The sequence below is a fragment of the Lissotriton helveticus genome, chromosome 3_1 (genome assembly GCF_964261635.1).
Source record: "Lissotriton helveticus chromosome 3_1, aLisHel1.1, whole genome shotgun sequence".
In the NCBI taxonomy this organism is placed as follows: Eukaryota; Metazoa; Chordata; class Amphibia; order Caudata; family Salamandridae; genus Lissotriton; species Lissotriton helveticus.
In genome coordinates, this window is record NC_136061.1 from 1768159658 (window position 1) to 1768172778 (window position 13121).

At 43.8% G+C, this 13121-nt stretch overlaps 1 protein-coding gene across 5 annotated transcripts in view; it reads right to left on the bottom strand.

The window, feature by feature from the left end:
- The window catches only part of PHACTR4 (phosphatase and actin regulator 4), a 597089-nt gene extending 588767 nt beyond the window's left edge, over window positions 1–8322 (bottom strand). The window contains exons 1-2 of one of the 5 annotated variants that reach the window (XM_078682593.1): window positions 8179–8249; window positions 1643–1710 (exon numbers count right to left, since the gene is read on the bottom strand). The gene's annotated coding sequence lies outside the window, so the exon portion shown is untranslated. Of the gene's footprint in view, window positions 1–1642; window positions 1711–8158 lie in introns of all 5 variants that reach the window. The other 4 variants (XM_078682591.1, XM_078682596.1, XM_078682592.1 and 1 more) reach the window with 4 other exon arrangements.
- Window positions 8323–13121: the final 4799 nt, after the last annotated feature.

Genomic DNA, 13121 nt, shown 5'->3' on the forward strand with positions numbered 1-13121 from the left:
GGGGAGTTTGGAGTGTTACACACCCCTAATAAATGTCATAGTAAATATGTGGGTACGGTTGCTTTAAGTCGGGTAGTATGAAGTGTCTGTCGGATTTCTCTTGAGATTTTTACATATACACTCAGACAAATAAAAGCACACGCACTGTTTTAAAGGTCATAAACAATTTTTATTTTACAAAATATATAGTTGTAAGCCCCCTAACAATACGCATGGCTCTCCCTTTCTATTGCTGCTTAAGCCTTCCTCGCGCCCTGCTTCTCACATAATGTATTTGAGTGTGATTGTTTGAAAACCTGAACTTCCACCCCCCCACCCCCGCCCCACACCCTTACTGCCCAAGCTGAGCCCCTGCCCACAGAGGGACACCAACTGCAGAATGTCAGCTGGGTAGAAGAACGCGTGTTGGACCATGGACAGTCAGTGGTGCTGAAATACGAGAATACCCCAGTCATTAAGCCACCGGTATTCGCTTGGCAGCCAGGGCACTCACGGGTTAGCCCTATCACATGCTACTAAGATGGTGCGTTTCCTTTTAAGAGTTCAAGAGGGTCGAGGGAGAAGGCTAAGCGATGAGAACAGAGGAACAAAACGACCAATAACTAAAAGCAATGCTGGAAGGCAACGTAAAAGCAATAGAATAGTACATAGCAGCGTGTAACCTTCTATAATAAAAACATAGATAAGTTGAACAAACCATATAGGCAGCTATCCTAAATAATGAAACCATTTACCTGCTTATACCTGTTCCTGAACAAAGGGCAGCGACAAAGCTATTGTCTAACTTCAGAAGAATGGTGACCTCCATGCAACAGAAAAACACCAATGTATGGGCTACAGAGCAAACACAGCCCCCAGGCTTCCCCCCCTCACTTAATAGGCATGGCCACTGGAATTATGATGCAGGGGAAGGTAAAGTTAGGCGTATGGTTGAGTAACGTGGCATGAAAGGCAAATTATGCTGCACATTTTGTAGTATAATTTCTACATTATTTTGTCTTGTTTAAGCTTAACAGTGTCTTAGCAATAGTTGTACATCAGTGCCAGTTTAACATCCAAATATTGCAATCAGCTACATAAAGGTGAGCAGTCAACCTTTTCAAAGGGCCTGCCACTGCAACATATTTTGCTACATTTTTACGAACTTTTGAACAGCTTCCGCTAGAAACATTTTTAGGTTAAAATCTGCAGATTATGAGGCAGATAATGGATTATGTGGCAATTGTGGCACATCTACAATCATGCAAAAATTGCTGCAGCAGCACAAGCGCGTCCTTCCAGTGTCCCTACTAAAAGGTCACTAACAAGTCAGTCTTGTCTGGAGGGCGAGAAGTCCATGTGTTCCTGCAAGTACGCGTGTGTCAAGAGCAGAATATATGACGTAACAACGAATTCCGTTGCAACGCATGCCTTTACCACGCATGCGTTACAATGGAATTCGTTTTCTACGCATAACCTTTACCACTAATATTCCTTTACCACGCATAGATTGACAACGTTTTTCGTTGTTAATTTATGCATGGTGAGGGCATATTCTTGTTAAAGGTTACACCTGTCCTCTTTCACGTCCCCAGTCTTTATTTCTTTTCATTACCCCTGCCATTAACCCTTATTTTTAAAATAAAAAATCAGTTTCTCTTACCTTTTCAACTCGTCTCCTGTCCGTCTTCTTTGTTACGTCTTTCTTCTTGGTTACGTCGGCCGTACGTCCTAAAGAGGAAGCGGAAGTTTAATTCAGTTTCCTCTTTTACGACGCTGATCGCTTGATGTTCGTCACTTCAGGTATTTATTTATTTTTGGGGGGGGGAAGCCCCCCCAACCCCCCTTTTTTTAATCCCTCTATTTTTTCGTTTTTGGGGGGGGGGGGGGAGAGACCCCCCAAACCCCCGCTTTTTTTCATTTACCACACATACCTTTACTACGTATTTCGTAGTAAAGATATGCGTGGTAAATCCTCTCGTTGTTACCACGCGTGCGTTGTAATGCATGCGTGGTAAAGGTTTTCGTGGAAACGGCTTCGTTGTAGAGGCCGTTTCCCTCAAGAGCATGAGCGAGTAGTTTGCAGTCAGCAGGATCACTTTTAAAGCATTGACACTATCTATTATTTTGTACTCGGATGTAACGTTGCAAGGCGATGCAGTGGGCTGAGTAGTTTGCACCGGGTCATAACAAAATCAGCTGCCGCCCCAAAGGACAACAAGAAAGAGGTTTGGCAGGGCTGTTAGCAAAACGAAAACAATTTGACAGGAACCTGGAAGTCTCAAGATGGGATACAAGGGTTTGAACCGACAGTTTTTAGGTCGAGCGACCTATCTCAATGCGCATGCGCATTGAGCGGGAGCGAGATATATAGGGGCTTATCGAGAGTTTACCTAACTGGCGATTCCACTGGCGATTTCTTGCAGTGCATGTGCTTTTTAGGTCATTGCGCAAGCGCAAGCCCTAAAAAGCGCGTGCACAATGCCACCAGCCGCCTGCCTGCCTCGCATTACCACATCAAAGGGGGCCGCGTCTCAGGCCCCTGCTGCTTCACACCCTCGTGCCGCTCTCCCCGCTTAGCCCCCTCCCCTGCCCGCCGTGTCGCATTTCTCCTCCCCCCTCCCCACAGCAATGCCCTCCGTCTTGTTTTACCCGTTTCTTCTTTTCTCTATCTGTCCCGCGTCCCTTTCTCCCTTTGCCTCGCAGCGTCTTTTTTTTGCTTCTGATGCCCGTTAAAAATTCCACCTCTCCTTGCAAATGTTTTCCCTTTACACCGCATCAGCGTGTCTCAACTCTCCCATTGTCACGTTTTCTGCATTTCTTTTTCTCTCGTTTGCCTCCTCCCCCATTTCCAGTCTTCGCTTATCTCTTGTTTATGTTTACAATGCTTCCATTCATCAACTGCCATGCTCTCGGTTCCAGGAGCTTTTAGTGAGCTAGATTTACTCCACACAGAGTGCAGTAAATGTCAGTATAAAAGGCGTCAGGAGGACACTCCACAAACAGAGCCCATTTGGCCCCAAGAAGCCCAAAACAACATGTTCTCCCAGGGCACTTCTAGCTATTCCAAACGGAGGAAGTTGTTTTCTTGTTTTATTTAGTGCATTCAAAGGCTGGCCAGACTTGTAAATAACCCAGAAAGATAACAATGACTTGGGAGCAGAGGCTGATTTTCCGTCACCAACCTTTAACTCTGATCAGGACAGCTTCGGAAGCCGGCCCTTATCTGCCTTTGAGTTCGGGACACCCTGCCTGCCCCCTATTTAGTCTGCAGCCTCTTGGCTCTGCTATCGGCCTGATAACAGGATGGCTTATTGTCAGCCCCAAGTGCGCCAGGGACACTTCCTGCAAATAGTTAAAGGGTCGGCAGGCCAATGCAATGGGCTATGTTTTTCTGTGCTTAAATGCATTCATTTAAAAATCTCAATAAGTACATGGTCTGTCAAACATCTTCCCCTTCTCGCTCACCCTTGCGCATACTTGTCGCTGTGCAGAAGGCAGCATGGTGCATATCTATCTGTGCCTGGAGTGTAATTATCTACGGTGAGGGATGTATAGATGGAAAGCAGCTCTCGTCTATATTTTGCAAATGAGGAACCCTTTATTATCATCAAATTGTAAGTAAGCACTAGCACTGAAATACTTTACTGACGCTTTGCAGTTTGCTCAGTGATGGGCGACAGCATCACATAACAAGCATTGGCATAGCCAATAGGTCTCGCCTTTGGGACCTTATAAGTGTTTAACCATGCAACAGTTAATGTCGTTGCACCAAGGATATTGTGCTGCATAAGTAAGTACTTATACAGTCCCAAAAGCGAGACCTATTGGCTATGCCAATGCTTGTTCACTGGCAGTAGCCTCTCTGATCGGAGGGGGGAGGGGGAGGTGAGAAAGGTGCAGTGCCAAACCCACGTGTGAAAAGACCTTGATATATCAGTGCCCAAAGCTAGGGAATTTTAAAAAACAAAAGCTCACACGTTATGAAATGTAAATAATCCCAAAGAAAGAGTAGTTATGCTCCGAACGGCCGCACAAATGCTAGTCTTGTAAGATATTAGTTGTAGGCACTCACCCTCTAATAGTCAAACTACTCAACAACCATACATACAATTGAACAGACAAAAACACACAAAGGGGAGTTCCTCAAGAGGTCAATTGTATTTTTTCTTCTTTCATGAAAGGAGTAGAAAAAAAACCAAGCGCTATCATACAATTGTTGGACTCTTGAGGCACTCCCTTTTGTGTGTTTTTGACTTGATGAAATGTGTCAATTTTATTTGACAATAAATGTGTGTTTTAAGAATGAACTCCTGTCCGGTAGTGTGGCTGGTATGAAATGGGTCCTTGTGTAAGGATAGAAATGCCCCTTGTATGCGGTTTGAATTATAAAAATCAGCACTAGTCAAGATTCATTGGACCCTTTATGCCCCTTGACCCCAGTGCCACTGCACCAAATGAAACTTACGCCCCTGCTCCGGTGTGTAATGGTACACTGCATAGGCGCTTCATACAAGCGCTGTAAGTATGTTTGGTGATACTTTACTGTAAAGGAGAAAGGACAGCTTCACTTCCTGGATTTTAACTTAGGACACTAAGTAAAAGGAAGCAGAGCAACGTCTGGATAGACAGACGTAGCAGGTTGGAGCCATGGACGACGGAGGTTAAAAAGATCTATCCCGCCCAAGAACCATACAGCATGAGTATCCCTTCAGCTACCCAAACCTGGTGGGCAGCAGAGAAATGCCTCAAGTTGCAGATATATTGTGCTATGAGACAGCAACGTTTGCCCACGGGGACAAAGTTTTTCTACAGGTGCAGACACGATAGTAAAGTAAAGCCTTAAATCAATATTTGTTATATAATGGAATTACTAATTACAATGAAGACATTACATTTTGCATGGACACAAATAGAGAATATTTCTTAACTTTCGAGGTTATTATTTAGTCTTCAAATTGTTGTTTTAAAAACTGTCTTTTATTTCACTAGAACCGATATTTGTGCATAATGGAATTACTAACTGCAAAGAAGCGATGACATTTTGTTTGAAACCAAACATTTTTGAACTGCTAAGTTTCGCAAATAGGTCTTCTTTTTTTATATATATTTCTTTTTATTAACACAAGGCATCAAAAACCAAACTCAAATAACACACGGGGGAGACAATCTCCCATCGTGGTCACAGTCCAACAAAAGGAGAAGGTGGGGAAAAGCGGGAAACATGTTACATATTCATCAACAATCATGGCGAGGCAGGTATATCAATGAAAATATGTCTTCTTTTAAATGTTTACTTTTATAATTGTATACTACCTTAAAGATTACAGCACTTCATTAACTGTACTAAAAATATGCAAATGATTAGTTATTTAAATGTTAAGTCTAACAATATGATTGCGGCATTGTATTTTCAATATAATTGCCTCCTATACTGAAATGTTACTGTAAGGCTATATAAAAGTTCTAACTAATGATTATGCACAAATTTACACTATGAATAATAAAGTATGAGAAAAGGAACACACATACGGCCACAGAAAGCTGTATAAATTGCTACTGTTAACAGCTGCTCTGAGCTCTCAAAGAAGGCTTCACGCCATGCCCCTTTCCAGCTAAAAAAAAAAAGCTTAGAGCTTACACCTAAAGCAGACACGTCCCTTTCATGGGACCGACCCCCAAATTGGTATTCAAAGCTCTGCTTACAATTCTCTGACCTATCCAACGGAGGGTGCCATCATCCTTTGTAAGTACATAAAAAAGGGGTATACCCAATCACATTTGGAAATGGTCTAATATAATACAAAGAACAAGGTTCCAACCGCAAATGCACCCAAGGGCGCAACACAACCCAAATCTTTTGCCAAATACCCCCCATATACAATAAATCTTAGTCAGAATTTGGTTGTTGATCCAAACTGTATCTTGACATGTATCAATTTCAATTACAATACATTTTTCAGCAAAGGTTGCTCCATCGTGATACGGTGACAAAGTGCTGAAAGATGTGCATGTGAAGGTGAAAGAGTAGTGGGAAAAGTATATTGATATAAGTATACTGTACAATATTTAAAATGATACAAATTATGACCGGTCTAGCATGGTACAAGAGAGATGAGGCCAACCAATTGTGGAAGCATAGTACAATGGTAAGTCAAACCACAAGTAGGCTCAGAAATACATAGTACAGGTCGCATTAGCACAGAAAAGGTCAACGTTTCGACCCCATGCAGACGAGGTTGTTCACAATACATTTCCCACTACTCTTTCACCTTTACACGCACATATTTGAGCACTTATGTCACTGTATCACGATTTTGCCGAAAAATGTATTGTAATTGAATTTGATAGCTGCCTAAAAAAATTTGGATCAACCAACAAGTTCTATCTGGTAACTAAGATTTATTGTATATGGGGAATCTTTGGCAAAGATTTGGGTTGTGTTGTACCCTTAGGTTCCTTTGCAGCTGGAACATTGTTTTTTGTGTCATCCTTTGTACGCCTTCTTAACTTATCAAAAGGCAGTGCATCTTACCACCCCGCACCTTTACTCTTAAATAAGCAATGCCATTCAAAGATTACTCTTTCTATATTCCCCTTCTGCTATCATAATTAACCTAGCAAGTAATGCCACCCGAAACATGATGCAATTTTCTAAAACTCTTTCTTCGTCTGAGTCCATGGCAACCGGCACTATCGCTGAATTACTCACCCAAATCTGATACAGTCCCCCTATGCATATATTCGTCCTGCGGTAGCCAGGCTATCTTACAATGTCCCACATTCCCATGCTCAGTACTTTACTCCTCTATCGCACCATTGATCTCCCACCGCTAGGCACTACTCCTTCCACACTCACCACCACTATTATTCGTCTGCACTTATTCCTCAACACATCGAGACTGGGGCACTTGTTTATAAACAAGGTGGTCTTTGTCTCCCAGTGATCAGTACCATACAAATGCCCGATCCAAAAGGCAATGCTACGCTGCTATACCCGGTATCAGTTTACCTGGGGCAATGCCATGCTACTCTACCCATCCCATGTGTTGCAAAATATGTTGCCATCATACTGCAGTCCTTCACATACAACAACCGGTACCGTCGCACTGTATCTCCTTTCAGCTGATGCCCCCTCCCCCAAACTCATTCTATGGCAGTGGCACCTATCTAGCACCCGAGGGCATCAAGAACACCGGCTGGGACTCTCCCTTAAAACAGTTATAGCATCGTTATTCCAGAGGCCAATTGTATCTTTCTGTATCCGCCTATAACCTCTAAAAGTGATACTATACCACGAAAGCCAAGCTTTCCTACTGACGATGATGTCATTCCACCCCTTCACTGAATAAGCAGCATTCCCTCCAGCATCCGCTTTTGTCCTGTATCCCAACCCAAAGGGCGTAGCACCGTATCTGATCCCTCCTACCGTTTTCTGTGACAGACATGCCATAATAATGTATTCCTAACAAACTGCAACAGCAGGTGCATCCAAGAACATCATTCCTTCACGCTGACTGTAACCCTGAATTCTCTCTTGTTCTAACAAAATGCGGTACAGTATAAAGAAGATAGAAGGAATCCCCGAAACGCTACACCATTAGCAGTGTATCTATATTTTTATTTTATTACGTGCGTGGACAACGCACAACAGCATGAATACACGCATACGGTATACAAAAGTAATGCAGCAGTTTAAATGACACGAACAACTTTGACAGCATTCGTATAGCTCGCCGTGCAGACGAAGAGAGCATGGGTGTGTCGTGGTGTCATTTACTCCGCTGTAAATGGAGTACATTGAGAAATGTGGAAAGAGGGAAAGGCGGGATATTGAGAGATAACACAGGTAGATGGGGCGAGGTTAAGACGGGGAGATTGAAAGAGAAATGTGCAGCAAAATGGAGAGATGTGACAGTTGTGACAAGCAGATGGAGAGAGGAAGAACGTTGTATAACAGGTGCCACAGCCCACACGAGGGGAAGAGAGGTACACAGAGTTGAGAGAGGTAGCTTGAGATAGATGTAAACGAGAGACCGGCTGAGACAGACAGTTGAGCTCGTCAGAGAGTGGACTATAAGGACAGTAAGGGAATACGAGATACAGGAGAGACAGAAGAATGGAACAGACGCCGGGTGGAGAAACAACGCACTCTTTCAACCACTCCCACACTAGTTACCTTCCTTGCACCTTGCTCACCTCCAGGAGGCTTGAACCCCTCTATCACTCAATATGTGCCTGGGTTTGTAACTCTTGCTCGATCTCTCCTTCTTTCTCACGCATTGTCTGCCGCTCTCACCGGAAACGCCACTACCTGTGCCCAGGGGGCGGAGCCACCTCTCTGAGAGCGCGGAGGGGGGGCACTCGCTGGGGCTTCTGGGAGCTGTAGTTCAACATATTATTATCGTCAGAGTGGCGGCCATGTTGCAGCAGTCTCATATCGTGGCGATTCAGGAAGTTCTGCTTTCTGAAGTGCCGCGTCAAGGAGCAACTGGTGCGCGTCAAAGGCATCAATTCACCTACTCTGTTGAGCTGACAAAATTGAAAACTTGTAAGAAAATGGCTTTGGTAAAGAAATATAATTTCCAATGGTGCGATAGTGGGGCATTTTGAAAAAGTAATAGGGGAATGTATTTTCCTTATTAATTTCTGAAGCGTAGCCAATTTCAGGCGGTAGACAGCTAAAATAAAGCCTTATTGACTTCAAAAATTGGGAATCTTCCGCCTGAGTTCGGTCTATGGGCAAGTATGCGTTTCCCTTTGTACTTTCTCATCAATCATTAAACAGCAATAGTTAAAGAAGGAACTCTGTTTATTTAATTTTATTGAATGCAATTTTATATAGCGCAGACTTTACCCAAAGGTGCCAGAGCGCTTCACAATAGAACCACTTATTGTATTGTATTGTATTGCAATCATATAGTGTTTACTACCCCTGATGAGGCTTCAAAGCGCTTTTTCGGCAAGTAGCACGCTACTCTGGGACCCATAAAGGATTAGTGTTGAATTAGTATAGTGAAATATGAACATAATTAAAGTGGTGGATAGGTTAGTCATTTATTTGGATTTGTAAGGATAGTGGAAGGATAGAAGAGGAAAAAAGATTTATATAGCGCTTGTTATCCTTGATGGGGTGTTGAAGCGCCTTTTTTGGGGGGACAGTAGCACGCTATTCTGGAAACCTATAAAGGATTAGTGGTGAATTAGTATGGTGAAATATGAAAGTAATTAGAGTGGTGGCTATTAGTCAGTTATTTGGAGTGAGAAGGATAGCGGAGGGATAGAAGGGGGAGAAAGGTCTGCATTCATATAGAGCGTGTTACCCCTGAAGGGGTGTTGAAGCGCTTCTCTGGCGAGTAGCACGCTACCCCGGCACCCATAAAAGGATTAGTGTTGAAAATTAGTATAGTGAAATATGAAGTTTTTTGAGTGGTGGATATGTTAATCAGTTATTTGGATTGAGAAAGGTAGCGGCAGGATTGAAGAGGGAAAGAGATTTGTATTTATATAGCTCTTGCTACCTCTGATGGGGTTTGAAACACTTTTTTGGGTGAGTAGCACGCTACTCTGGGACCCATAAAGGATTAGTGTTGAATTAGTATAGTGAAATATGAACGTAATTAAAGTGGTGGATAGGATAGCGCAGACTTTACCCAAAGGTGCCAGAGCGCTTCACAATAGAACCACTTATTGTATTGTATTGTATTGCAATTATATAGTGTTTACTACCCCTGATGAGGCATCAAAGCGCTTTTTCGGAAAGTAGCACGCTACTCTGGGACCCATAAAGGATTAGTGTTGAATTAGTATAGTGAAATATGAGCGTAATTAAAGTGGTGGATAGGTTAGTCATTTATTTGGATTTGTAAGGATAGTGGAAGGATAGAAGAGGAAAAAAGATTTATATAGCGCTTGTTATCCCTGATGGGGTGTTGAAGCGCCTTTTCTGGGGGGGGCAGTAGCACGCTATTCTGGAAACCTATAAAGGATTAGTGGTGAATTAGTATGGTGAAATATGAAAGTAATTAGAGTGGTGGCTATTAGTCAGTTATTTGGAGTGAGAAGGATAGCGGAGGGATAGAAGGGGGAGAAAGGTCTGCATTCATATAGAGCTTGTTACCCCTGAAGGGGTGTTGAAGCGCTTCTCTGGCGAGTAGCACGCTACCCCGGCACCCATAAAAGGATTAGTGTTGAAAATTAGTATAGTGAAGTATGAAGTTTTTTGAGTGGTGGATATGTTAATCAGTTATTTGGATTGAGAAAGGTAGCGGCAGGATTGAAGAGGGAAAGAGATTTGTATTTATATAGCTCTTGCTACCTCTGATGGGGTTTGAAACACTTTTTTGGGTGAGTAGCACGCTACTCTGGAACTCATAAGGATTAGTGTTGAATTAGTATAGTGAATATGAAAGTAATTTGAGTGGTGGATGTGTTATTCAGTTGGATGGAGAAAGGTAGCGGAGGTATAGAAGAGGGAAAAAGGTTTGCATTTATAAAATGTTTGTTTACCTCTGATGAGGTGACAAAGCACTTTTTTGGCGAGTAGCATGCTACTCTGGGACCCATTAAGGATTAGTGGTGAATTACTACAGTGCAAAAAGACATTTGAGCAGTGAACATGTTAGTCTGTTATTTTGATTGAAAAGGGTATTGGAGGGCTAGGAGAGTGATGGAGTTAGATTTTTTATTTTTGGAGGCCATAGCAGTAGGAGGAGGCTTTTGGATGAGTAAAAAGGGGTTGTGGAGGGGACGAGTCAGAGGGAAGGGTTTAGAAAGATTTGTTTTGGGGATCAGTATAGTAAAAGAGGTGTCAGATGGTGCAAGGAGGGGTAGAGTAAGGGAGAGTCTAGAAAGGGTTATTTTGGGCATCGTGGTAGTGGTATGGGGTTTGGGATAAATGAGAGAGTGGGATACATTGATAGATGTGTAGGATGAGAAATAGGGTAGTGCATTGGAAAGAGTAGTAGAAAGAAGTTTGAGATGAGTCAGAAAGTTGGGTTAGACGATATATTGAGAGAAATACAGGGTGAGAAACAGGGTAGTGCATTGGATATGCTGAATTAGAAGAAAGTGACAAATATATAGATTCATAAGTACATTGAAAGTATATAGATGCATAAAGGAGGTAGGTATATGTAGATTAAAGATATTAATAGAGGTACAGGATGAGAAATAGGGTAGTGCATTGGATATGGTTTTCGAGAAGAAAGTAACAAACACGCTGTGAGAAGTTGGCCTGGCATATGATGTCCACTATTCTAGTGGGCACCTTGCACCAGTCCAAAAGACCCTTATTGATGGTAGGTTTAAGACAACCTTTATAGAACGCTATCCTAGTGGTTCCTGTGGAGTGCACCCTTCAGGCTAAGTCTTGAAGGAATGTAAAGCAGCTTGTTTTACCAGTCTATAATCTCTTGAATGATCAAATGAAAGAATACCACACCAGGTATATATATATAATTTACAGGTGCCGGTAGAACTGCTGTTGTTTGCCTGCAGTCCAGAAGCCACAAGCTCATGACTAAGTGCAGGGAGCACGAAACGCGTCGAGCTGGACTTCATACTTTCTGCGCAGCTTGCATTTCCCTGATCCGTGCTGCAAACCCTCATTAAAGAAGTTGGCAATTGACCTACCTGTGTTGGCCTCTCCATGTCGGGCAAACTTTGTTTTGGAGATTTAAGCGGCCATGCCTGGGTCGCGGAGAGCGCCACGCTGTGCAAGCAGTACCTGTGTTGCGTGTACAAGCGCGACAGTCTTCAGGACAGGAGCCGTTTAATGGAGGTGCAAGTAAGCAGTGTGGATCGTGACTGCAAGGGTGCAACCCACTTGGGATTCATTTGGAACTATTCAGCGGCATAAACGGCAACTCACTGGAGTAAGATAGGCACTACAGCTACCATCAGGCCAGAGTGCTGGCCACGCCCATATGGGCGGAGACTGTGATAATTTACAGGTGCCGGTAGAACTGCTGTTGTTTGCCTGCAGTCCAGAAGCCACAAGCTCATGACTAAGTGCAGGGAGCACGAAACGCGTCGAGCTGGACTTCATACTTTCTGCGCAGCTTGCATTTCCCTGATCCGTGCTGCAAACCCTCATTAAAGAAGTTGGCAATTGACCTACCTGTGTTGGCCTCTCCATGTCGGGCAAACTTTGTTTTGGAGATTTAAGCGGCCATGCCTGGGTCGCGGAGAGCGCCACGCTGTGCAAGCAGTACCTGTGTTGCGTGTACAAGCGCGACAGTCTTCAGGACAGGAGCCGTTTAATGGAGGTGCAAGTAAGCAGTGTGGATCGTGACTGCAAGGGTGCAACCCACTTGGGATTCATTTGGAACTATTCAGCGGCATAAACGGCAACTCACTGGAGTAAGATAGGCACTACAGCTACCATCAGGCCAGAGTGCTGGCCACGCCCATATGGGCGGAGACTGTGATAATTTACAGGTGCCGGTAGAACTGCTGTTGTTTGCCTGCAGTCCAGAAGCCACAAGCTCATGACTAAGTGCAGGGAGCACGAAACGCGTCGAGCTGGACTTCATACTTTCTGCGCAGCTTGCATTTCCCTGATCCGTGCTGCAAACCCTCATTAAAGAAGTTGGCAATTGACCTACCTGTGTTGGCCTCTCCATGTCGGGCAAACTTTGTTTTGGAGATTTAAGCGGCCATGCCTGGGTCGCTGAGAGCGCCACGCTGTGCAAGCAGTACCTGTGTTGCGTGTACAAGCGCGACAGTCTTCAGGACAGGAGCCGTTTAATGGAGGTGCAAGTAAGCAGTGTGGATCGTGACTGCAAGGGTGCAACCCACTTGGGATTCATTTGGAACTATTCAGCGGCATAAACGGCAACTCACTGGAGTAAGATAGGCACTACAGCTACCATCAGGCCAGAGTGCTGGCCACGCCCATATGGGCGGAGACTGTGATAATTTACAGGTGCCGGTAGAACTGCTGTTGTTTGCCTGCAGTCCAGAAGCCACAAGCTCATGACTAAGTGCAGGGAGCACGAAACGCGTCGAGCTGGACTTCATACTTTCTGCGCAGCTTGCATTTCCCTGATCCGTGCTGCAAACCCTCATTAAAGAAGTTGGCAATTGACCTACCTGTGTTGGCCTCTCCATGTCGGGCAAACTTTGTTTTGGAGATTTAA